This window comes from Lissotriton helveticus, chromosome 4_1 (genome assembly GCF_964261635.1).
Source record: "Lissotriton helveticus chromosome 4_1, aLisHel1.1, whole genome shotgun sequence".
Lineage (NCBI taxonomy): Eukaryota > Metazoa > Chordata > Amphibia > Caudata > Salamandridae > Lissotriton > Lissotriton helveticus.
The window spans coordinates 617308097-617332878 of NC_136063.1; positions in this window are offsets into that span (position 1 = coordinate 617308097).

The following is a 24782-nucleotide window of genomic DNA, read 5'->3' on the forward strand; positions in this document are numbered from 1 at the left end:
CTCTTTTAGAGTCCTATTTACTCTCTCCACTGCACCATTTGTTTCAGGATGATAAAGTGAACACTTTTTATGGTTTATACCACACTTTCTTAGATAGTCAGCAAACAAAGAGGAACAAAATTGGGGACCATTATCAGATAAAAGACTATTGGGAAAACTTTCCTTATTAAATATAGGCTCCAAAAACTTAATGACGGAATTAGAAGTAATTTCTCTGACTGCAGAAACTTCAATCCATCTTGAATATAAATCAATTAAAACAATAAGATAAGGAGTATCAGAAACCCCAGAGAGAGGGCCAAGAATGTCAATTGCAACCTCATCCCATGGATGAGCAGGTAATACCCTCTTCACCATAGGCATTTGTCTTGTCTTTAAGATTTTGTCACTAGAGCAACATTCTGGACATTCACGAACCATTCTCTCAATCTCTAAGTCCATACCAGGCCACCAGAACTGCATTCTAAGAAACTCTTTTGTCTTAACTATGCCCAGATGACCAGAGTGAGCAAGAGCCAATAATTTGTTCCTTAACGAGCAAGGAGGAACAAGTTTAGTTCCACGGGTTAAAAGACCATCATTTACTGACAGTTCATCAGCAACTAATAACCAGGGTTTGTCCAAACGAGAATTATTCTTCAAGGAAAGAATAACCTTAGAAATGTCTTCATCTTTCTCCAATTCAGCTTTCCATTCGGACTCAACAATGGCACCATCAGTCACTTCACACACATTCACAAACTCTTCAGAATCACACACCTCATCGTGCTCAGAGTTCTCATTCCCAACCAATCTGGATAAACAATCCGCTGATTTGTTGGCAATCCCAGGGATATACTCAACTTCAAATTCAAATTCTTGTAATGAAACAATCCACCTTCTTATCCTGGATGAGATTGCATCTAAACCTTTTTTTGAAAAAACCTCTTTTAAAGGTTTATGGTCAGACAAGACACAGATTTTGGTCCCCCAAATCAAATTTTTTAACTTTCTCAATGCCCAAAAAATTGCTAATGACTCCTTCTCTATTACAGAGTAATTTAACTCCGATCCTCTTAGACAACGGGAGGAACAACATATCAAGGAATCTTTTCCATCCTTCTTTTGAACTAACACTGCACCAAGTCCCTTATCACTTGCGTCAGTAAACAAAATAGTGGGTAAACCAGGGACAAAGGCATGGAGTGAAGGTGCCTTATTCAAATCCTTTTTTAAATTCATAAATTCAGATTTGCAATCAGGTGACCAGTTAAAAATAGAATTTTTTACTGTTAATTTTCTTAAATTGTGAGTTTTCTCTGCAAAATTAAAAATGAATTTCCCGTAAAATTCTACCATCCCCAAAAAGGAGAGAAGTTCATCTTTGCAAGAGGGTTCTTTCACTTTGTCTATAGTATCAACTAACTCCTTTTTTGGAAAAACCCCATTACACGTGATACGATGACCCAAATAATTGACTTCTTGTACTCCAAACTTGCACTTTGTCCTTTTCAAAGTCATGCCAGCTCTTTCTAACCGTTTCAAAACCATTGAAACACGAGTATCATGTTCCTGAGCAGTATCACCATAAATTAGCAAATCATCTTGGTAGCACTTCACACCAGTTAACCCTTTCAAGATTCTAGACATAATCCTCTGAAAAACAGAGGCTGCTGAAACTAAGCCAAACGGCATTCTTTTGAACTTAAATGTACCCATGGGTGTAATGAAGGCAGTTAAGTCCTGGCATGAATCATCTAATTCCACCTGGTGGTAGGCAGAGGCAAGATCAAGAGTGGTAAAGTATCTTGCTCCTTCCAATGTACAAATCATTTCATCTATATTAGGAAGTGGAAACCTGTCAACTACCACCTCCTTATTCAGTGACCTTAAATCAATGCAAAGACAAATCTCACCCGTGGGTTTCTTTGCTATGACAACAGGGGCAAGCCAATCTGTAGCTTCAACAGGGACAATTATTCCATTCTTGATGAGTTTATCCAACTCATCTTGTACTTTGGCCTGTTCTGAAAGGGGAATTCTCCTAACTTTGGCCACAACAGGGAGAGCATTGTCTTTTAATCTGATTAAATGTTTATATCCACGCAAACACCCCAAATCATCTTTAAAGACATTTGGAAACTTTTTTGCTAATATCTGAGATAAATTTTCATCACTCGCTGTATTAGGTGCATCAGATATTTCTTGAATTCGAACTTGAGGAACTGCATTGGGATCAAGGGTGACTCCCAACTGTCGTTGATGCAACCAATCTAACAATGCATCTCCTTTTCTTGAAATATATACTTTTCCAACAATTATACGAGAGCCCAGTTCAATTTCAGCCAAAAAATACCCCAACATAGAGATAGGTTTTTCACTGTAACCTAACGGAACAATATCACATTTAAATAATTTTACATATTTCGCAAATAAATCATTAAACATTTTCTCATTTATAATTGTTATCTTAGAGCAAGAATCAAACTTTAGGTTTATCATGTTATTCTCTACTTTGACAAGGAACGAAGGATGATCAGATTCTTCATCATTTACTTCAAAGCAAATAGATCTTACTTGAGTTTGTGACCACCTCCTCCTAGGATTAATACTGTTTTGTGGTTTAGATCTGCAAAATCTAGCATAATGACCCCTCCTATTACATAAATTACATGTCGTTTTCAGAGCAGGACACATGGGAGAATTAGCTAAATGGTTACTTTGACCACATCTAAAACAAGATAACCTAGTGTTAAAAGAATTCATTTGCCCAAATGCCTTCTCTTCAAAATTAGCTCCATCAGTTTTTTTAACTTGGCAAATCGTTTCATCAACTTTTATTTCCTCTTTTGAATCTACAACAGAAGGTTTATCCTTCTCTTTTTTAAGTTCACCGACACATTTCGTCATGTGTTCCACTTGTTTGGCAATCTCCAATACTTCTTCGAGAGGTGGTTCATCTTTCAACCAAAGTTCTTTTCTTATGTCGTCATGAGCACATCTTAAAACAAACTGATCACGAATTCTCTCATCAAGAGATTGGCCAAAATTGCAAGAGGATGCAAGTTTCCTCAAGGATGAGACATAGTCTTCCACGGACTCATCTTTCTTCTGTTCTCTCAGACCAAAATGATACCTTTCCATAATCGTGCTGAGTCTAGGTAAGTAGTGTCTGTCTAGTTGTAATATAGCTATCTCATACTCATTCAAATTCCTTTGTTCTGCTACTGAAAGGTCAGGCAAATGTTCCAGAACATCCTGTCCCTCTCCTCCTAAACAATGCAATAGAAGTGAATGTTTTCTTTCTGCGCTGAGATTGGTTCCACAAACTCTCGCATAGTTTGCAAAAATCTTCTTCCACTTTTTCCATTTTACATTTGGTTCACCAGGACTAACGAGAAAGAATGCAGGCTGAGTAACATTCTGCATCTTTATATTGGATTGTGTACTTATGTTTTAATACCTGGGCAAATAATAAATAAATTGGATAAATTTATCTTCAGGTTTCTTTTTTTTTTTTTTTTTTTTTTGAGCAGAACTCAGCCTTATTAATTTACTTAATGACAGAGAATGTTTAATTGAATTTGTTGAATTTGTTGAATGGCAGAAAATGTTCAATTGAGTTATTGTCTTTTAAGTGGCAATGAGATCATATTACTTTCATTCCATTAACTTTTCCAGAGAGAGATGTTCCATTAGTATTATACAAGAACGATTTGTATAATTATTCTTTTGTTTATTATGTTTCTAATTGTGGTATAAAAGAATTAATAGATCTTGTTGAGAAGCAGAGTTCCTTTGTAATTTGTGCGCTCGTTTAATTGTGTGAAACGCTGTGTATTTGACGAGTTGAGTTACTGCACGCTGAAACGCAGCGTTGCCAAGGAGCGCGTTGCCAAGGAACTGACTATTGCACGCTGAAACGCAGTGTTGTCAAGGAGTTGACACGCAGCGCACGCCTTCTATCGGAGAAACGACAAAGATATGCGCGCGCAGTTCTGTCTCGCGAGCAGGATCAGAACGTTGAGCGCGAGCAGGATCAGAACGTTGAGCTCGCGCATAAGAAACAGCGCGTCAGTTAAAACTTCCTTAATATCTCTTTTCTTCCAAAATCCCCGATTATTTTAATTTAGCGATTATTCTTCCGCTCTCCTCACCGCGTTGTTGACAGCAGCCGCTGGGAAGTCGACGCTTCACTTCATATCTCTTTGTTCAGCCGCTGGAGGAGAAAGCGAGGTATTTTCCTTTTCATCAAGTTGTCCTGGTTGAGGCTTCCAATCGTCGCCAGTGTGAAATTTGTAAATAAATCATTAAGACATCAAAACTTAAGATATGTAATTAAGGTGGGTTTATTAAAACCTCATCCCAGAAACAGCCATCAGTAACTGACCACAGTCAGAACATTGTCAACACATACATTCTCAGAATACAGAATGTGGGAAAGGAACCTAAGGAATTAAAGGGGAAGTGTGTAGGACATTACACCCATGCTCAGTACTACTTTCAGGTAACAGTCACTCCCACCAACATCATGAAGGCTCTGATAAAAACAATATTTACAACCAATAAAAAGCCTTTTTCCAACAATCTTGCTGCAGCTAAGGAACGTTTACAACTTGCGATGGAGAACGGGGACACATATGCGATCAACTATACTAGCATTAAATCTGCAGTAAGAAAACAATTGTATCATCGTTCATGAGGATTAGACATGGAAGCTCTTCTAGCCAGGGCCATTCATGAGCCAATTACAGCACCGCGCCTGAGCAACACAGCCAAATCTCATCTCCACCAGGCAGTAGGAAAGCACATTTAAAAAAAATGTATCAGCCAGATTAGTTCAGCTTACAATCAGAGAACTGATTCCAACCTAAAGATCTTTCAAAACTATCAACAATTGTAGATTATGTATCTATAGAAGAGAATCCTTAGCACCCATGCATCTCGGCATCCCGGTGTTGCTACATCCAAGTTGAATTCTACTGAGGCCCCTCTTTTCACAGCACGAAATTCGGTCGGCCAAAGTGGCCGTCCCTCGTTTATATGACATGCTGTCTGCACCTTACAAGTCATACTTTCTTAGGCACTTTAGCACCTTAACCATATGGCCTGTTTCGTTTGATCAACTCTGCCGTCTGTGCCTCAAAAAATGAAGACATCGTGCAGCTTCTGTAAATGGCCTTTTATTATGTTATCTGTAGTCTCTCCAAATTACCTTTTATTATGTTAGCTGCAGTCTCTCAAAATGACATTTTATTATGTTGGCTGCACTCTAGAAGAGGTATGTATACCTTCAGCCTCTGTGCCTCGCACTTTAGCATTATGGCTTGTGTCAACACGCCTGTTATACCCCTGAGCTGCTTTGTACATGCATCGCTTATTTTCACACATCATCTGTATTTTACAAAGTCGCACACCCTATGTCACCGCCCTTTGCAGATTAAGGTCAGGGTCTGGTGGCATCACAGATGTTACTATCTTCTGCAGGACCGTGAGTCGCTACACACATGTAATAAGCATGAATTAGTCCTATTAACAATTTAAACATCCATTATTCAGACCACCAAGATTTCTCGCATTTTTATAAGTTTTGTATTCATTTTTCTGTGCTTGCAAAATATGTTGCCACACAGGATATGTTTTTTTAAGGGTTTTAATTACTGTGTTTTTGTATATTGTGATATATGTGAATTATGTAACTTGTAATGATTTTAAGTAATCATACAATAAACTTGGCTTGTACTTGTACATGAGTAGACGTGGGATGGCAGAAATGCTGGCTGAGGGGTAAATCAAGGGTGTCATTATTTCATTTCTGTGCCACTACCAGAATGGTAAGAAAGGTGGATTCTACAAACCTCCACTTACTCCCCCACTCCGAGCCTCCCCGCATCCACCTTTTGTCATTCCAGTCAAAAATTGTGCCCACTGGAAGACATAACTATAGACATAAAAAATACAATCATAAAAACAACACAATTAAAGCTTCATTGCTGGGAATCAGCAGACAGCATGCTAATATGTTCCAACAAGCACAATGCAGACTTTACAAGAGATCATGCGGATTTCCTACCCTAACAATTATATCTAATTATCTACATTTCGGGATTGTATAGTATAGGCATTAAAATTGCTCAACTACTTCCATTGTACAGATACTGGCTGGGATTGGATTTTGCATAAAGCAATCTCAGACAGGCAACACCAAGAATGTAAAATTGTATGTCACTAGAAAACAAATACGTTTCCAGTTTTCACCTTATGTAAACCTGTTAGTTCAAAATCTCTTGGGAAGCGCGTGAATTTCAAATAAAAAAACAGAGCCCTACTTAATATCCACAATAGTTTGAGAGAGTAAATTACAGGTAGCATGAGTTAAACCATTCACTGAGGAACGGCTGCTTCATTAACAATTTCTGTGCTCACATTGGGTCACAAGTGACATCACCAGAGTAGGCAAATATCATCATCTTTTGTGTATGCAGTGACCTGGTTCTGGAGATTACCAACTTGTGGCCTCCATGAATATACAAAAAAAATGAATATACACCATAACATTCACCTGTCTGATGGTACTTAGTCACTATAAACAGAAAGAAATTAAATGTATCCCTTACGCTGCCAACAGAATACGTTTTGACATGCCCCTTCCCAATAGATCTCATTATGTCTTACAAGGTACTACTTAAAAACAAGCATTGGGAAGCCAATAGTTATAACCTTTGTGACCAATGCCTTTTGCAACGCGGTACAGCCTTGACAAGATGCTGTGCAGCATGGCCCAAAAACTTAAAAGCAAAAAAAAAAAGGCACGATGATGCAGCTACAGCAGCCGCGTAATTTTGCTTTGCTGCACTCTAAGGCCAAGCCCACATTAATGCTTAACCCCAGTGGAATAATGAGCCATCCCACAATATGCAGTGAGCAATGAAAACCATCTCAAGCCCCAACTCAGATGCAGCTGAACTCACGTTGTCAGTGACGGCCCACTTCGGACACCCTCGGTCCTGCTCTATCCGGGACTACCTCCTACACCTCTCCTCCACACACACCACAACAGATGTTATGTTTACAGGTAGCAAACAAAAAAACAATTTCAGAATATATATACCTTCTGTGCTGTGATGCTAGTGTGATACAAGCACATTACTTAACATAGTGCCAATATCGGCAACACTTCTCAAATCTCATACCGCAACATACATAAATAAACCACAAGACACTTAGTGGAGAAAATTGATCCAGGTTTATTTGCATAACCAATATGCCAACATGGTGGGTTATCTTACGGGCGATCCAAGGGCAGGCCAGCCCCTCTGCCGCCTGCCTGCCTGATGAGCCAAATTACACTGTGACCGTCGCCAATCGGTGGTTACCAATTTCGGGAGGGGTCACCCATCCCATCAGTGGACCGCCAGTCCACGTACTTACTCGCGCCCCCCAAAAGGTGGGCGGAGCGTTCCGGGCAGCCCCCGGTTGCTCAGACCCACAACCGCCCGTAGGACTAATGGGGTGCTGTCGCTCTTCCAGGGGACAACGCTAAGACATCCCTGGGTATCCTTGGCTTAGCACCCTTGTTGTGCTACTGCATATAGTACCCTTCTGTACCTTGCCACCTCTGGATCACCCTGTAACTCCTCCTGCAACACAAAACAATAAGTTCGATTCTTCCCCTCCCCTTACCACCCTCTGGCCATCTGCAGGATAAGCAGTAGGGCGGGAAACAGCGAGACGGGCAGCAGACAAGAGGCTGCACCGTGGACAGGGGAAGGTATTTGTACCCTTGCCTTCCCCCACCAAGGTCAGAAGTGACGCGGCCGACTGTCCCCCTGGTCCTTAGACCAGGGGGCACTGGTATGCTGATCAGTGGGCCTTCCTGTGGCACTAAGGAGGCCGCCCTGCTAGGAGGGTCCCTACGTGGACCCCGTGCTGCCTGACATAGTTCCACTATTGGCAACACTTCTCGGTTCTCATACCGCAACATACATAAATAAACCACAAGACACTTAGTTAGTGGAGAAAATTGCTGCAGGTTTATTTGCATAACCAATATGCCAACATGGTGGGTTATCTTACGGGCGATCCAAGGGCAGGCCAGCCCCTCTGCCACCTGCCCGCCTGATGAGCCAAATGATACCGTAACCGTCGCCGATCGGTGGTTACCAATTTCGGGGGGCACCACTCCCATTAGTGGAACGCCAGTCCACACACTTACTTACCCCCCCCAAAAAAGGTGGGCAGAGCGTTCCAGGCAGCCCCCGGTTGCTCAGGCCCCCAACCGCCCATAGGACTAACGGTGCGCTGTCGTTCTTCCAGGGGACAACGCTAAGACATCCCTGGGAATGCTGGGCTTAGCACCCTTGTTGTGCTGCTGCATATAGTACCCTTTTGTACCTTGCAGCCTCTGGATCTCCCTGTAACTCCTCGACAGCTCGGGCCATGGGCACCGTTCCAACCAGGGCCCCCCACCAAGGTAGGCATCTTTACCTACATCCTGCTGGATACCGGGCCTCTCCCAGGTCCAGCCAAAACAAGTCCATGTCCATACATGATCGGAGGCCAGCATGCCCATTCTGGACAGGAGCCCATCCTTTCTAAACTCCCTGTGGACTTTAGACTGATAAAACCAAAACCCCTCTGTTTAGGGATGGTTGCATCACTTACACCAGGGGGAATTCAATTCTGGCAGCAGGACCCTCCTACCCTGGAAAGTCAAATCATTGCCTCCCAGCTGACAGACCCCAGTGGTAAGAGGGGAGACACACCCGCCCTGCCCGGGCGGCTGCTTCTACAGAAGCTGTTCCAGTGCATGCACAACTACACCACCCCTCCCAAGGTGGCTTACGACCGGCTGTCCCCTTAAATGCCTTGGGATTCCCATCGCCCCACCTGTTAGCATGTCCTGCTGAGTCTGTGATTCAGAGGGGGACCCAGTATCCGTGGTACCCGCCGAGCCGAGCCGAGCCCTTTATGTATATGCACCCAGGATGGCCTAAAACAATTAGTTTGGTGTTGGTTCAATGTTACCATTGCCTGGCTGAAGAGCAATACCTTTGACAAGCCACCCCTGACAAGAAGAGCCAATGCGGGTGGAAGTAAGAGTTAACAAGCCCACCTTACTTCCTCTTTCACCCAGTTGTCTTTGTATAGCATTTGTCGGAGTATGTCCATCGCATTCAGCCAGTCACCGCCCTAGGTGACGCCTTGCCCTCCCAAACGCCTGCTAGTATACCAGGGAGCAGACAGGAACATGTGAACCCGAAGGGAACCATAAGTAAAAATACCTGCCCTTTTTGACTACTGGGAATGCCAAGTGTTCTTCAAATCTTTTGTAACCCATTTGTGCTTAACCCTGAGGTTTCCCCATCTTATGGACGAAAGCACACTCGTTGAAGGACAACTTCCCCAACCTGCATGGCTTTTAGCCAAGGCTATAGGGCGGGAGACGTTGCACATGTTATTGTTACTCAACTCAATGGTACTTGTTTCATCGACCTCAGAAGTATGAACTGCAAAGTGGACCTACCAGAATCAGAACCTGTGACCAGCGGTCGAACACACGCCCCTTTCAGTTCTGCCGTTCCACTTGCCTGTGAACTTGTATCCCAGAGCAGACTTCAGGCACCATAACCCATATTTGGACATTCCTGACCTAGAAACACATATTAAAAGGCCTGCCAACCGGATAACCACCAACATTGCAGTCCGAATGTTCGCTGACAACCCCCCAGGAAAATGTGCTTAACTGAAGCATCTGGTAACATGTCAACAATTTAATCAATTTACCCTTAACTATGACTGCAAAATGTGCTCTGGTAGTTTTCCGTATTAGTGCTCCATCCCCTCCATATCAGCACTAACAAGGCAACCCGCACCCTCTTGGGAATGGCACACTCACGCCCCAGCTGACAGTGCGTATTCGTGTGTAGCCCATGACCTTATGTTTATGACTGGCGGCATACCAGGATTATGTAGAAACTTAGCTGGCTCTACTGCTAAGTGCGCGTTGCGCCATCACAGGTATGTCTTTTCCTATTCAGTTTCTGGCTCCAAAGTTTGATGACATTGCCAGCCCCAATCCCCGGCAAAATAAAAGGAAGCTTTACTGCTACCCGTAACTCGCAGTTGGTGCTCATGATGGTACAAATAGCACCGGTAAACTAGATGCTGTACTATTGCATTCAAGGCCATTGCAGCACTTATTAAAGTCCATGGCTAACCAACTCACAGTATGGCAGAGACAAGAGAGGCTGTAAATGTAAAGCCCATTAAGATGATCGTTAGCTAAGCTCAACAGGGAGAGATCCTGAGAGATGAGGTAGGGACCACCACCACCATACCTTGCATGTGAATCAGTCCAGGATTACTTTACCATGTGCAGTATTGCCACCACAATTCGCCGGCATCTAACCTGTGCAGTGTCCTGTTCTGTGCCGGACCCATCCCTCAGCGCATGCTTGCAACCTGTACCCCGCATTACCCTAGTCAGAGAGAACGACTGCAGGGGGCATGCCGAGCAATTTGTCCCCATTTGCTGTCCCAGGTCCCCACCCTCACGTGAGTAGCCCATGGCCAGACTCCTGCTGCCGCGTACCAGAATGCAGGCCTGCGTGTGGAAATAAAAGGAAGCATATTGACCAGGTACTTTGCCTATTCTTCACTCTCTGTGTAGTGCTCTGGACTGCTAAGACAAGCATCAATAATGCCTACAAACATATGTACCCCCTACTCTAGTGATACACATCCGCTGGGTAGCTGATATGCTCCCCATCTGTAGTACCTAGTGGTTAATCACTCTAAACCTTAAACCTACTAAGTTAAACCTACTGCACCTGCCCCCTGGACAGGACCTATGATCTTTACTTCCTGTATGTTGATAGGGGGACTTTTATATGACAGGTGAATGACTTTGCTGCTGTCAAAAGTGCAGACTACTATGGAGCCCTTTGAGGTCTTTCCTTTTGCTCGTTGGCACCAAATACTGCCTGCCACATACCACGCTCTACCGAAGATCTATCAGGTACTTCTGCCATGCCTCCTAGCCTACCCCATGTATAAATAATTAGTGGTAGCAGCATACTCCCAAAAGGGGGGATATCCTCTCACCAGCGTCCCAAATACTTTCTCCCAATCAGATGCTTATCCTGTAAAGTGGGGTTCCTAAAGCTTGATAACAGTGCCACTATCAATTGTTCGTTACTAGTGTACTGCCAGCGTCCCCTGGAGGGCTAGAATGTAGCCAGGTAGCGGTGGGAATATCGCCCCACACACGAGCAGCATTATTGTACAGTCCTGTCCCCATTTCCCAGGGTGCAAATTGTACCAATGTGAGTGGACCCAATGACATCAGTGTCAAAACTAAGATTCATAGGATCCAGCAAGGACCCCTCTGCCTTACTACTTAAAACCTAGCTACTTCACACACAGCGCACATGCGTGCCCTTCAAGTAGAAACCAGCCGAACCAATCGCAGGTCCTCATGCGAAGACACAAGCAATGCATGACCAAAATGTGCCAATAAGTGTAGAAAGAGATTAACAAGTAAAAGGCTTTATTGTATCAGCCAGGCCAACAGTGAAGTCTGAGAGCAGAATGGACTAAGTGTGGGCCAGAATGGAGGAGGTATACGAGAAGCTAATGCAGGCACCAAGGCCTGAGTAAATTGCTGCTGCATCACCATACTGCCAATGGCCCGGAGTCTAAGAAAAGGTGATGTTGTGATACAACTTAAGTTAATGTGGGCAGCGTTAAATCCGTCAGTTCATAGTTCAAGCACATGTATAGTTTGACTGTAAAGTGTGTATCACTGTGACTATTGGCAGGGTGAAAATTGATTGTGTCCCTCCCCCTGCAGTTTACAAAACCCAATTGTATAACACTTATACTAATCTGTAGATAAAAACATGACGGTCAACAATGTACCTCCGACTGTTAATCCATTTCAGGGGCAGGTGACCGGGGATGCATTTTATACCTTACATTCCTAAGAATTATGGGTCTCAACTTCGTATTTACTTCACTACACACGTTTGTGGGGACATCCACGACAGAGATGGCTCATTATCAGCTGAAAAATTATGGACTGTTGTGCAAGACCCAAACCCATTGGCTCTCCCTGTGTTTGTTTCCTGACCTTGCGGCATAGTGAGTACGTCTGGGGCAGGCAGTCCCCCTGTTGCTAAACCTGCCCACAATCACGTTGAATCGTGGAATGTGACAATAATGTGTTGTCCTGCATCTGAACACTGCGAGACTGCAACTCTCATTGACAAGGCGCTACCACCAGACAGTCAGTTCCACCCCCACCACAACAGCGGCCCCTTCTTCACAGCCCAGGGTGAATACGCCAGAGACCTGTTAGTCATAAAATGGCTTCGGATGATGAAGTCAATCTGCGCCTGACCGAAGCCCAGTGCCAATGTAGCTGCACTAAACTATGGTTTGGTGACATAACTTATTTACCAGCCATTCCTGAAAAGGGGGTTCCCCATAAGAACTTACCTGGGGACAGCTGAGGTCTGTGCAGCTTCCCCAATGCGGCAACTGCGTGTCCTACGATGCCAGGTGCAGCTGCCTTGCAACCAACAGCTTACACAAAGGGGGGGGCACCCGGAGCTGTAGCAGTGCTAGGCACCCACGCATTTAGGTCATGTGTGTGAGAAATGTAGCCTTGAGTGCAGGGCTGGCAAATACATTCCTGCTAACATAACATTTCTGTTGCCTTACCCAACCAACCGAAAGGACGCGTGACCCAATGGCCTCTCCCCGTGTATGTTGGCACCAGGGTCCTCCTCCTATCGCACTCCCCGTGCTTTTGCGCCACCCCTGTTCTCTCAGAGTTGTCTGGCTGTCTTCCTGCGACCCAGCTGCCACGACCGTGGCCCGCCTCAAATCCAAGATATCGCAGCCAGATACCATGTGAAATAAATAAAGACACAGGTGACATTGCACTCTCCACTTGACATGATCATCAGCTCACATGATTAAAAGACCCATGTTTTGAGACCTGAGCAGGAAATGACTTGCGACTCCCAAATACATGAACTCACAGCGAACAGCTGTGCACCCAGCCTTACTGATCCCAAGCGTGAAGTTTTTAATTCGTAGAACACTCAGCCAAGCTTGGCGTCAGGTGGGCCCTTTCAGTCCACACCGCCCATTACTCCTGCTGTGCTACCAATCATAGAACATCACAACTTCCCCCTGTCCCTGGAAGCTATATGCCAGGGATTATGAATGTGGCCCCTCAGGTTGCACCAAACCTCGCTGCCGAACCTAAGCACCCCGAAACTGCTAAACCTGACACTTGTGCAAGTTTATCAATTCAGACTAATCCAGGCCCAAAGTTATAAGAATGTCCTGGGCAGGAGGCCATAGTAATCTAATGTATAATGACTTAATCAAAGCCTGTTCTTGTGGTCATCTCTAAATGATGCAGCATCACCAGTGTAGGCAATTAAGCACTATTGAAAAGCCCAAGAGTGCCTTTTTACATTGTCGTTTTAAACAAAGGACGCTGTACCTTAATGCCTTGTGCAAGAATGGAACACATGTATCACTATTCCTACTGTGGCCAGGGAGAAACATGTTTGTGTCCCTCTCCCTGCAGTCTTCAATTTCCAATTGTATATCCATATAATACTCCGTAGAAGACTGCATGTAATGGTCATCATTTACATTACAATGTTAAACCAATTAACAGACAGGCAACCGTAAGGAACACACCTGGCCCCTGATAGCTTACAGCGATCTAGCTCTCATGCTGTAAAGTCATCTGCCTTACTATTCCTCCTATTACAAACTGACCTTAGTGTTTTCCTTCCCTACACACAATTGCACGAACATCCCCGTGTATGAGGAGCTCTGGAGTTTCACCAACCTCATAATTGAGCAACCATCTTGTCACAATGGTGAAATATTTTAAGTGCTAAGAATCCAGCAATGCAGGCTCTGTCGTTGCGTATATACGTCCCCACGCAGGACAAGTTTACGACTTCACCTCCCAAACGCTTGTACACTGTATCATGGTCGGAGGCAGGGGAGGCGCAGGATTACTGATACCATGTGACCGTTACACGCGCTCTTGGGAGAGCCTAGCTTCTATCGAGGTTGAGCTATGACGCACTCACGGTCATATATTGCATGCCGCTTTTAGAGGTTATAAGAGGTTCAGGGGTTTTCCCACAGACCCCCCCAGTGGAAATAATACATTATAAAGACGCCCCTGTAGTCCTCCAATTTATTGGCATAGGTGTGCTTGCATGCTGGAAGACGCCCTTCCAAAACAAGGGCGGCATTGCTGCGCGTGGGGGCACCCACATGCCGCCCTACTGTTCCCTGCTCCCGAATGAAACCAGGGATAGAATCCCCCCCGCTCCCAACAGAACCCGGGGGTAGACTTAGCCTGGTGCATCCTGTTGCTCCCAGTATAGGGCAGACCAGCATAAAAGAATGGAACCCAGTATGCCTTCCAAGGTAGCCGAATTTCCAGAAAAGTGTGCATCAGGCACCTGGGGTCAGGAAGTCTTGCGGCCCCCTCGCAGTTGTGCGCACGTCACGACACCAACTGGGTGGAAAACAGTCGACTTGTCTCTATTTTTGCCTCTGGGATCCCAACCATTGAAAAGGCTGAATAAGAAACCATAACCTATGGAGTAAAAGTCCAAGACCATAGACACTAGGCCTCACAGCCTCGTAATGGAAATAATTTTAATGCAAAAGGTAGCACCACCAGGCTTATTTAGGTGCAAGTGTGATAGCTCCAGCACATACTTAAACCATGGAGCAGCGCGCGTCGGCCAGGACAACCGGCAATAGTAAATCCCGGTCATAATGCACAGCTGTGGCCGAGGGAGGGGCTGCGTGTCTATGCTTCAGGCCCTACCCCTACCCCCCCCCCCCCCCCCCGTCAATAGGGTGGAAACAGCGGTCCGAGGGATAGCGATCTGCGACCTCCCCAGGAAGAGAGATGGGGCTCCTGCCCCTGCTCCCCAAAGTGCAACATCCGGGAGAAAACAAAGGAGGGTGGCCGCCAGACCTGCCAGACTCCCACCGCAAACGTCCAAATTCTAAATTGGGCTTTGGTGTCATCCGACTGTAATAAGGGACGCGCTCCTATTACAAGCACTAGAATGGGTAGCCCCAGGCCAGGTAGTGCCCCTGCTCCGTGCTTAGAGCGGAACCTCTTTCCGACGGCATGCGACACTCGGGCTCCACCAAGCATGGGCAGCGGACGAAAGGCGCGGCACACTGGTAGGCTTCCCGCCGGAATCTCTTATCACCCCTCTAATGAAGGACCCGGGTTTGCAGCCACAAATTGCCTAAGGTAATGGCGGGCAAGGGAACAGAGCGCTGTAGGTCAATGAGCCTTCCACACAGCACAAAGGCTTCTTATCCGGTTACCCCAGCGAGCCTCAGCGGCCATTCTGTTGTATGGGAGTTCCGTGGCCTCACAAAACTGGGGGGGCTTGCAGGGGGGGCAGGCGACCTCGGACCTAGGCCCCACACCACTGCACTTTGTACGGCTCACCCCCAAGAAGTTGGGCATGCCTTGGCCGTCGAATCCCCTAACGGCAGCCCGCCTAACAGTGTTGCACTGTAGTCCCACACAAGTCCTATGTCCCGATAGGCAGCACAAGCCGCCGGGTTGCTCGGTGCCCTGCGCGGAGCAAAGCCATGCCCTGCCACGGCTGCAGACCTACCCTGGCACTGGCTAGGGTGCCACGCAGGATCCGCTGCCCCCCAGCCTCCAGATGTCCCGGCCCAGGACCCAGATGGCACCAAGGCAAAGGTGTTCGCCACTTCTTTCTCCCCGACGCAGCTGGGGTCTAGACACCCGCCCCTGCTGCAGCCTGCACAATTAGGCAGAACCGAATGGGCCCAGGCCCAGCCAGCCCTGACCCCCCCCCAAGGCACAGAGGGGGAAAGGCCACAGTACAACCAACACGAGCCAGGCAGCCCGTAGGAGACCCCGTGAGAACCCCAAGGGAGCTGCCAAAACCTTTTCCCTGCCCCCCCACCCCCCCAGGTGGCTTGCGGCATGACCGGGCCACCCTGCCCTCGGTGAAACCCAGCTGGGAAGACCGGGCTGCGAGGGCCTGACCCGACTCACTAACTTCCGCAGCTTGCGCAGTCTCCCCACTTGCTCCCCACCAGCTGCCGCAACATATCAGGGAAAATGCTGCCGCAGCAACCTAATAGCTGGGGTGAGGCGCCCTCTCTTTGCATGGGTTTATCTCTTCCTGCACCGCCGCTGCCCTCTCCCCAACCCAAAGTGCCTCTAGGGCAGCAGGCGGGAAGCGGAGGCTGCTGTTAAATGTTCCAGGCACGCCTCCGATTACCCGGTGCCGTTTCCGATCCGAGCAGTTTTCCGGTGCATGTTATCACCGAAACCCGCTCCGAGAGCTGTTCCCCAACCCCCTCCTGCGGTGGACCAAGCATGGACAATGGCCGATACCGGCCGCACAGACCAGTAAGGGGTAGAGGGTGGGGATGGGGATACACTCACCAGAGAATAGGATTGGGCGCGGAACTCGTGGTGAGACGCGGCAAACAGCGAGACGGGCAGCAGACAAGAGGCTGCACCATGGGCGGGGGAAGGTATTTGTACCCTTGCTTTCCCCCACCATGGCCGGAAGTGACACAGCCGACTGTCCCCCTGGTCCTTAGACCTGGAGGCACTGGTATGCTGATCAGTATGCCTTCCTGTGGCACTAAGGCGGCGGCCTGTTTGGAGCCTGACAGGAACATCAGACCAAATTAACCAAAGTTAGCACACTGAAGAAAAAAAAATCAAATGTGGATATATGGCTATCGATGCTAATAGTGTTGACATGTGTGGCATGTTCTGAGGTCAGTAGGATATTTGTCCTGGAACTACAGGCTTCGCTTGAAGAAAAATAAGAACTGGTGCTCCCCTTCTTGTCTGATTTAGTTTTTACAGACGTCTTTCTTCAGTCATCTATTGATACCTCCGTTTTCGAGTAAAAAAAAGAATAATGCATATATTGAAATGCAATTTAGGTAGGATTTGAAAACTTAGTTATTCGATTCCATGGATAGGTAATTATAGGGGATAAAGAGCTCTTAAAATGAGAAAGCACATAGAGGCACATGCATCATTGTAAATTGCATTCGCAAATGGTGCGAATCGCAAAATTCGTCCGTTTGCGGATGCAATTTCAACTTTTGGGATGCATCATCATTTTTGTACTTTTCGCAATTTAAGAAATCGCAAAATTGCGATTTCTTAAATTGCGAATGCATTAAACTTAAAAAATTAGCGATTTTGCTAATAAGGGGAGCAAATTACCATGAAGTTGACCTTCATCGTAATTTGCGAAAACTTTGAAAAATGCACTAAAGTGCATTTGCCCTTGGGGCATGTGTGTGTGCAAGATTTACTTATAGGCAGATTTCAGGGGTGCTACAGGGTGTCCTTTGGACACCCCTGCACCCTTGAAATTGCATTCTCAATTTGCGATTCTCTAATGGAGAATCGCAAATTGAGAATGTCTTCCCATTCATTCCTATGGGCCTCTAGGCCCATAGGAATGAATGGGGAGGTATTCCTTAATTGCGATTCTCAATTAGAGAATAGCAATTAAGGAATTTTAAGAAATCGCTATTTTTTTTTGCGAGTTCTTGATGCTTTGCAGTTTGCAATTTCTTAATTGCGATTCCTTATTTTTCGCAATTAAGGAATTGCAAAAAGCAATATTGATGCATGTGCCCCATAGTCCCTAGCAATCAGCATTCACGGTACAAAATCAGCAACATAAATTGGTGGCCACTTATGTGTTTCTGGCTCCTTTGGGTAAATATGAGAGATCAATCCATGACTTAACTCAAAAGAGATTGTTTGTTTACAGACGGACACAGTGATCACAAACTCCAGAACACATGTACAGCAATCTATAAGCAGAGAAAAACAAAGCCTAAATGCCATTGAATATTGATATGTTATCCAGAGTTTGAAAATGGCTATTATCTACAAAGGATACTGATACACTTGACCAAACTGGAGGATTGTAAAACCTTCCCACCAAAATGGGATACTTTCCATCTCTTAAGTTACTTTAAAGGTGTCGGCAAACCTAGATGTTTGTAAATTTTGGATTAAAACAACAAACATCAAATTAAACCGCAATAACACTATCACAGGTACTGCATGGCAAGAGGATGGTGCCCCAGAGTTTGCTTTCATATGTAGTGGTACGTTGGAGGGACACTACTGTAGGAGGTCTCAATTGGCGCACGGGGCAGCGGCCCAAAAGATTATTCTGCATAGGGCCATGGTTCCAGCTAGTTGACTTACCAGCTGAATGCTGGACCAACGTGCTCGGTAAGGGCAAGGGAGCAAATAAAAAAGGACAGAATACGGTTGTTGACAAGAGGATAGGCTCGCCATGTTGAGGCACCACCCTCTCAAGATTATTGTTGGCGAGTTCAAATGCACAGCAGCATGATCCCTTCTCATGGTGACAGGAGCAGCAAGAAATCTTCAGGCTCTCTGTAGGTGCAGGAATCCCAACGGGGCTTGGAACTTCCACACTGTGCAAGTGCAGCAGCAGGAGAGGCATGTCAAGCTTGAGAAGGGTCATGGTTTAGTCCCAGCAAGGAGGAAGTGGCATCACTTTACACTCTAAATAGAGCTTCAATGACCGTGGGTCCACACAACTCCAAATCCAGAATCAGTTAAAGGAGTTCCAAGGAAGCTCTGGGTGCCATTGATCAATATGGCCATTTGGCAGAAGTACACTCCTTAACCACTGCAATTGCATTCTTACAATGTCAAATGTTTGGCCAACCAGGCTTCCCTTCCCATGAGAAGATTGGGATAGCAGAGGCTACTGCTTATGTGCAGGAGACCAGGTGGAACCCTCCATAGGCGCCTCTGGTGGGAAGCAATGTGGACTCTCTCCACTACCTAAAATAAAGGAAGAAGGAAGAATAAACGAGGAATGGGGCAGCACTCATCATCCTTTTGAAAACATCTTTATGATAAATGTTTAAGACCATGTATGAGTATTTCTAATATAGGCTCACCGATAGTGTTCACAAGGCTCTTTGTCATAACTGATACTTACCTATGTTCCTGAAGAGTCAAGTCAGCTAGAACAGCAAGGTAATGTTCACAAGCATTCATTTAATAAAAGAAAAAATGAAATCCAGAAAGGCCCGCATCAGCCCCAGTCCTCTGAACTTAATGTAACATAGGGAGGCAGCACATTGGCTGCCTACAGACACTTGGTGCCATTGTCATACACAGTGACTCCAAAAGCTACAATCAGCTGCCATCGGCCAGGACTTGTGCAGAGACGGTTAAGGGGCTATGCTCTTGAGACTACATGTGGGGGAATCAATAGAAATAGTCCCAACTCGCAGGGCACACAATAGGCGTCTTTGATGAGCGTGCAATCCCCAGGGATTAGGGAGCCCAAACCTTTGCTGAATATGAGAAATCCATGCATGCTAGTTGGGGAAAGAGACAGTACGGCAGAGCCACTGTGCTATTCATGGACTTTCGTCCCTACATTCAGTAAGACACTATTCCAGTTAATTTGACTTTGTTAGCAATTTTCTCATAATAATGCCATATTGTCATCATCATAATTTTGAAATATCATCCACGAGGAGTTACATTGATTAATATCAAAGGTTTTTTTCTAAGTCACACAATCTAATGCCCCTGATATCTCTCCCACCAGAACTGCCACAATCTGTTCAAAGTAATGAGTGAATGTTATCAATAAGTTAACAACCCTTATATATGTTCTGGCTTGGATATCCATATATCGTAAATGAAATACACTTTATGATTCAATCAGGGAGCTTATTAGGACACTAGTTTTCCATCATCAATGACCAAGACAACCTTTTTTAAATTGAATTAAAAATTTGATTTTTAAAGTTCAAAATAATTACCCCAAAAGGGGTTTTCTGGCGCCTTTTAAGCTATGTCAACTAAAAGCGCTATCTGAGTTCAATTATGTGCTTCTTTTTCATGTATGTTTTTGATGCAGTTTGACCTAATCCGAAGGGAAAACAGTGTGTTTTACAGAGACCTTTTTCTTATAGTTGGAGTGCCTCAAACATGATGGGCTTTCCATAGAACTTTATGGTGTGTATGGTCTAATTCAAAACAGATTAGAGTACCAGGAAGAGGTAGGTTGAGGTTAGCAGGGCATTTAACTTGTATACTACCAGACAGGACACGGTACAGTTAGATGTGTACTTTATTCAGTGCATACTTATAATTTAACTGCAACAGCAACAGCAACAAAATGATGATTGGAATGCTTTCATGAATTATAGCCAAATATAGCTTGTGTCACATTCCAGTATATTGTGCATGCCTTTCTAGACAAAGGCTCTCTGTAAGCAAAAGTCAGTACTGACCCTGCTCCTTATAGTGTGGGTCCGCCCAAACTGCCAGTCCTTTCCCTATTGTGCCAAAGAATTGAAGCTGTCCCTTCCTTGACAAGGCCTAACATGGCCGAACCCGGTCTGGGGTTGTTTCTGTTGCATTCTGGAGGGCACCTCGCCTGGCAGGTCAGAAAGGACTGTTCAGCCGCGGCCACTGCAGGTAAGGGCAGGGGGGGGGGGAGATTTTGATTGTAGATGAAGATAGAATTTTTATTTTTACATTTTTCCTCATCATCGTCCGTCAAAATCGCCCCTCAGCCGGCCCCACTGACCCACCGCTCTTACCTGCACGAGCCGCGGCTAGGACTATTCCCATGAGGAGCAGGGTCAGTACTGATTTGAACAAGGCGGGTCTTTGTTTCGAATGGCAAATAATGATGGGCTGGTATGCTACCCCAAGTGAAAACCAGTAGTTAGACTTTTTCCAAACATTCCTCCCATCCCCTTTTGTGTGACTGATATACTTACAATTTAAGGCAGTGATGATTAACCTATTTGACTTCCATGGACCTACCTCCACTGAATCTCATTCTGGAAGTATGGGACCCCCAGTTTAAGTAATGTGTACATCGGAGCTTCAAAACAATACGTAAACATTTAGAAACAAGTCTAAATTAAACAAATATACAAATTATGAAATATTTTATTCACAAAAGACACAAAAAACTACTTTTTAATTTTACCTGAAATGTTGGAGCTTCTCAAAATTCGGATTTATTTGTAAAAGGCAAAACAATACACCAGACTCTAAACCTATCACCTTGTCGTTTTTTGCTTCTAATGCATACTCATTTTCTGTCAGTGCATCTTAGTGTTTCAATAGAAGGCACAAATCATGTATATTAGATTTTGTATGCTGTATATGTGTTCCTCCCATGAAACAAGCTAAAGATAGCAACTTCATTTTTAGCCTCCAATTTTAAATTCCTTCAAATTTGCAAAGCATTTTAAAATGTTGTTTCACATTTTGTTTTTTTAATGTATATTGTTTAATAATCTGCTAATCGTTTTAACAATGGCATACCCCCTGAGTAGGTGTCGAAGGTCCAAAGGTGTCTGCAAAGCCCAGGTTAAGGAACGCTGATTTATGGCATCGGAAAATGAAATAGGTTTCTAGGAATGGCAGTAGGTCTAGTGCAGTAGTTCAAATTAGAGCCCAGGTCTCAGGAGTCCAAGGTCAGGAATCTAGCCACTTGATCACATCTCATTTAAGTTTTGTACTAACAATGATACACAATATTTAATATAGCAAGGAAAGAAAGACATACAAAACCCTTTTTCGTGTATTTTTTTCCAGACTAGGCACATGGTGATTCAGAGATTTACCAAAAGGTAATATGTGCCACCTAGAAGGTTCTTGTCTTCATCCTCATTTGTAACCTGCATAATTGCCACCACACTCACACATACTTCGACTCACTGTTTGTGAGGGGAGGCATTGGACTTCCACACCATTTCTGCCCTCTACCCAGTAGGTACTGTGCATTTCCACCATCCATTGTCTCTTTGCTGCCTACTGTGTTTTCATGCATCTGCCTGCCTCTCTTTTTTCTCTGTATTACAAAATAGTACTGCTACATGTCTCACTGTCATTTTTGATTATTCTCCACATTGTTTCCTCCTCCTATGAGGGATCATTATTCCTTCTTGATCATCCTCCCAGTCAACCACCACCGTAGACCACATATCTATTCTTCATCCTAATCTTCTTAACACTCTCAAGTCAATTTGCTGTCTGCCATTGTCCTTGCACCTGGATCTGTTTTCTCCCAGCACGTTTCATTCTTCATGCAATCTCACCGGACTGCCTCTTCGACAAGTCATCCATCTCTCTCTCTTGACCTTATACTTAGGGGAACCTTCTGTATCTATCCCTCATTATATCTGCCTATAATGTCCTTGTCCTCATTCTCTTCAGTTCCCCTTCTTCAAAGAAACCCTCATTTTCACTCAAATGTTGGAGTCAATCCAACCAATGCCTAGAAATTTCCACCACTTGAACAAAAGAAACTGCAGTCCCACCCTTTATCCCGACCATCTATCAAAGGCAGTGCTCAGGAAGAACTTATCAGCACTCCTTTGCTAATAAGGATGTCATGGAATTTCTCATGGCAGGCCTGTCTCCATCATCTTCACTTTAATATCTGGGATATATCCTCTATCGTCAGGGCTACTGGAATTATGTAATTGTGCGGCCGCTGTGATTTCCAGATAAATGTAGATTTACCGCATAATCCATCATCTGCCACATAATATGTCGATTTTAACAACAAAGATTTCTAGTTCACAGGGTTCAAAAGTGCAGTGACACGTGTTGCCGCACAGTGGAAGGTCCTTTGCAAAGGTTGACAGGTCACTTTCTGAAGCTTATTGCTAATTTGAGTGTTAAACTGGTACTGAGGTACAACTAATGCCCAGTGTTAACAAGCTTAAAATGACAAAATAATTAAGTAATTCTATCACGAATGAGCCTTAAAATGTCGCATAATTTGCCTTTTCTTGCTATATAATTTACTCAACCTTGCCACATAATTTGACCCTCCCCTGTTGCATAACTCCAGTGGCCCTGTCCAGTGGCTGAAGTGCATTAAAAACAATATGGAAACTGTGATGCTGTGTGCAATTGGGGTGGGGGGTGAGTCAACTGGGGTCAATGGTGTCTCTAAAAAATAGAGAAGGCTATAACTTTTTCGGTCTTTCACCTTCAGGTAACTACATATTAAATTTACTACAATTTAAGTGAATCAGTGGTAAATACATTATCCTACTTCATGAAACCTCTATCAGTTAATGCACTGCAGAAGTCTGTTTGTAACCAGAGAGCCACAGAATGTAATCCTGGTTGAAGCAGTGTAGAATAGTGACTTGTGTATGTTTAGTGCTAAGAGGAATCAGTCTGTGACAGAAAGCACAATGAATATTTAATTCATTAATTTAGACTTGCATTACACACAGTATAAGAGGGTGCTACCAAATGTACAAAAAGGTTTAAGATAAAAGCAAGTGTTTACAAAATATAGATTTTAGTAAAGCCCAGACTGTACATAGTGCAATGTTATTTATAACTGTCCTTTGAGAGCACACACTTCACAGCTCAGCTGGTACCTCCCTTGCAATACCACTCAAAAAGAATAAATCAGTGTTAGCACTTCTGTGCAGCCTTTACAATCGCAGATTGACCAGTTGCACACATTTATATTTCTTCCAGGCAAAGCGGCACCCTGGCAAGAAGGCTTGTTTTGTTGTCTGCTCCTCCCTCTGTTTCACAGTAGAAGAGACTCACTGCCTTACATTGCAGCTGAAGCATTTCACACACAGAATTTACTGTCCTGGGATGGCTATCTTTTCACAACAAGCAGGGGAACTGCTTTCCATAAATTGAAAAAGTATGGGCATCTTGTGCCCCTCCAATCCCGCCCCCTTCGAACACTGGCCCTGTCCTTTGCATGCCAAGCTAAAGTAGGGACATACACAATGGAGCCCACTTGCCCCAAATTGCAGAGAAACACAACACACAGAGAAACACTCCTATCCATGTGACACACTCACTGCACATGCAAGCATTTAAAATGCACAGGGTTATGGGTGATTAAAGCAGAATTTTACATGAGAGCACCATACTCTCACAGATACAGGAAAAAGGTCTGGTCACTCTATAGGTTCATAAATACTGCCATCAGCGCTTTATGTGATACACCCAGGGAATTGACAATAGTTTACTTCCTTCTATGAAGGCATGCTTGTGGTGCCTCTCCAGGTCAAAGAGTAGGTTCGGGTCTTCACATTGTGAGGGACAGAACTAGGCTGCAGAGCACATTCTAGGTAAGTGTCACGCCAGAGCCAAAGTAAAAGTCACAATACCAATTTCACTTACAGTCTTACCATACAAGGGACATTCCCAACCCAAGAGTCTCCCTCTACCTTTCACTGTGCTTGTACCCAACCTTGCTGTTCTATTTGGCTTGTCTCCTTCCCTTTGGCACTTCCAGCTCCTTTCTGTGTTTCACTCCTTGTCGCAAGCATAGCTCCCAGAATGCTCCTCGTCCTTCCTCCTCTCTTTTTTGAGATTCTCCCTACATGTACCGGGCTCAGCACATCCTAGAAGACCACCACTGGCAATGTACACCATGTCTTTCCATGCCTCTACAGGGATTTAGGCAGTGGTCGAAGTGGAGGAAAAGAAGTAGGGGAACTGTGTGCGGAGAATCAGAGGGCGGGAATAACCTGAGGATTGGATCAGTGGGTGGAGTCAGAGGAGTGGCCAGAAAGAGCAAATCATTCTAATTTTTAGTATATGGCATTTCACTACCCAGTTACATCTTATTACGTTATTTAATTCAACTAATAGATACACATGTTTATTTAAGGTTTACTAT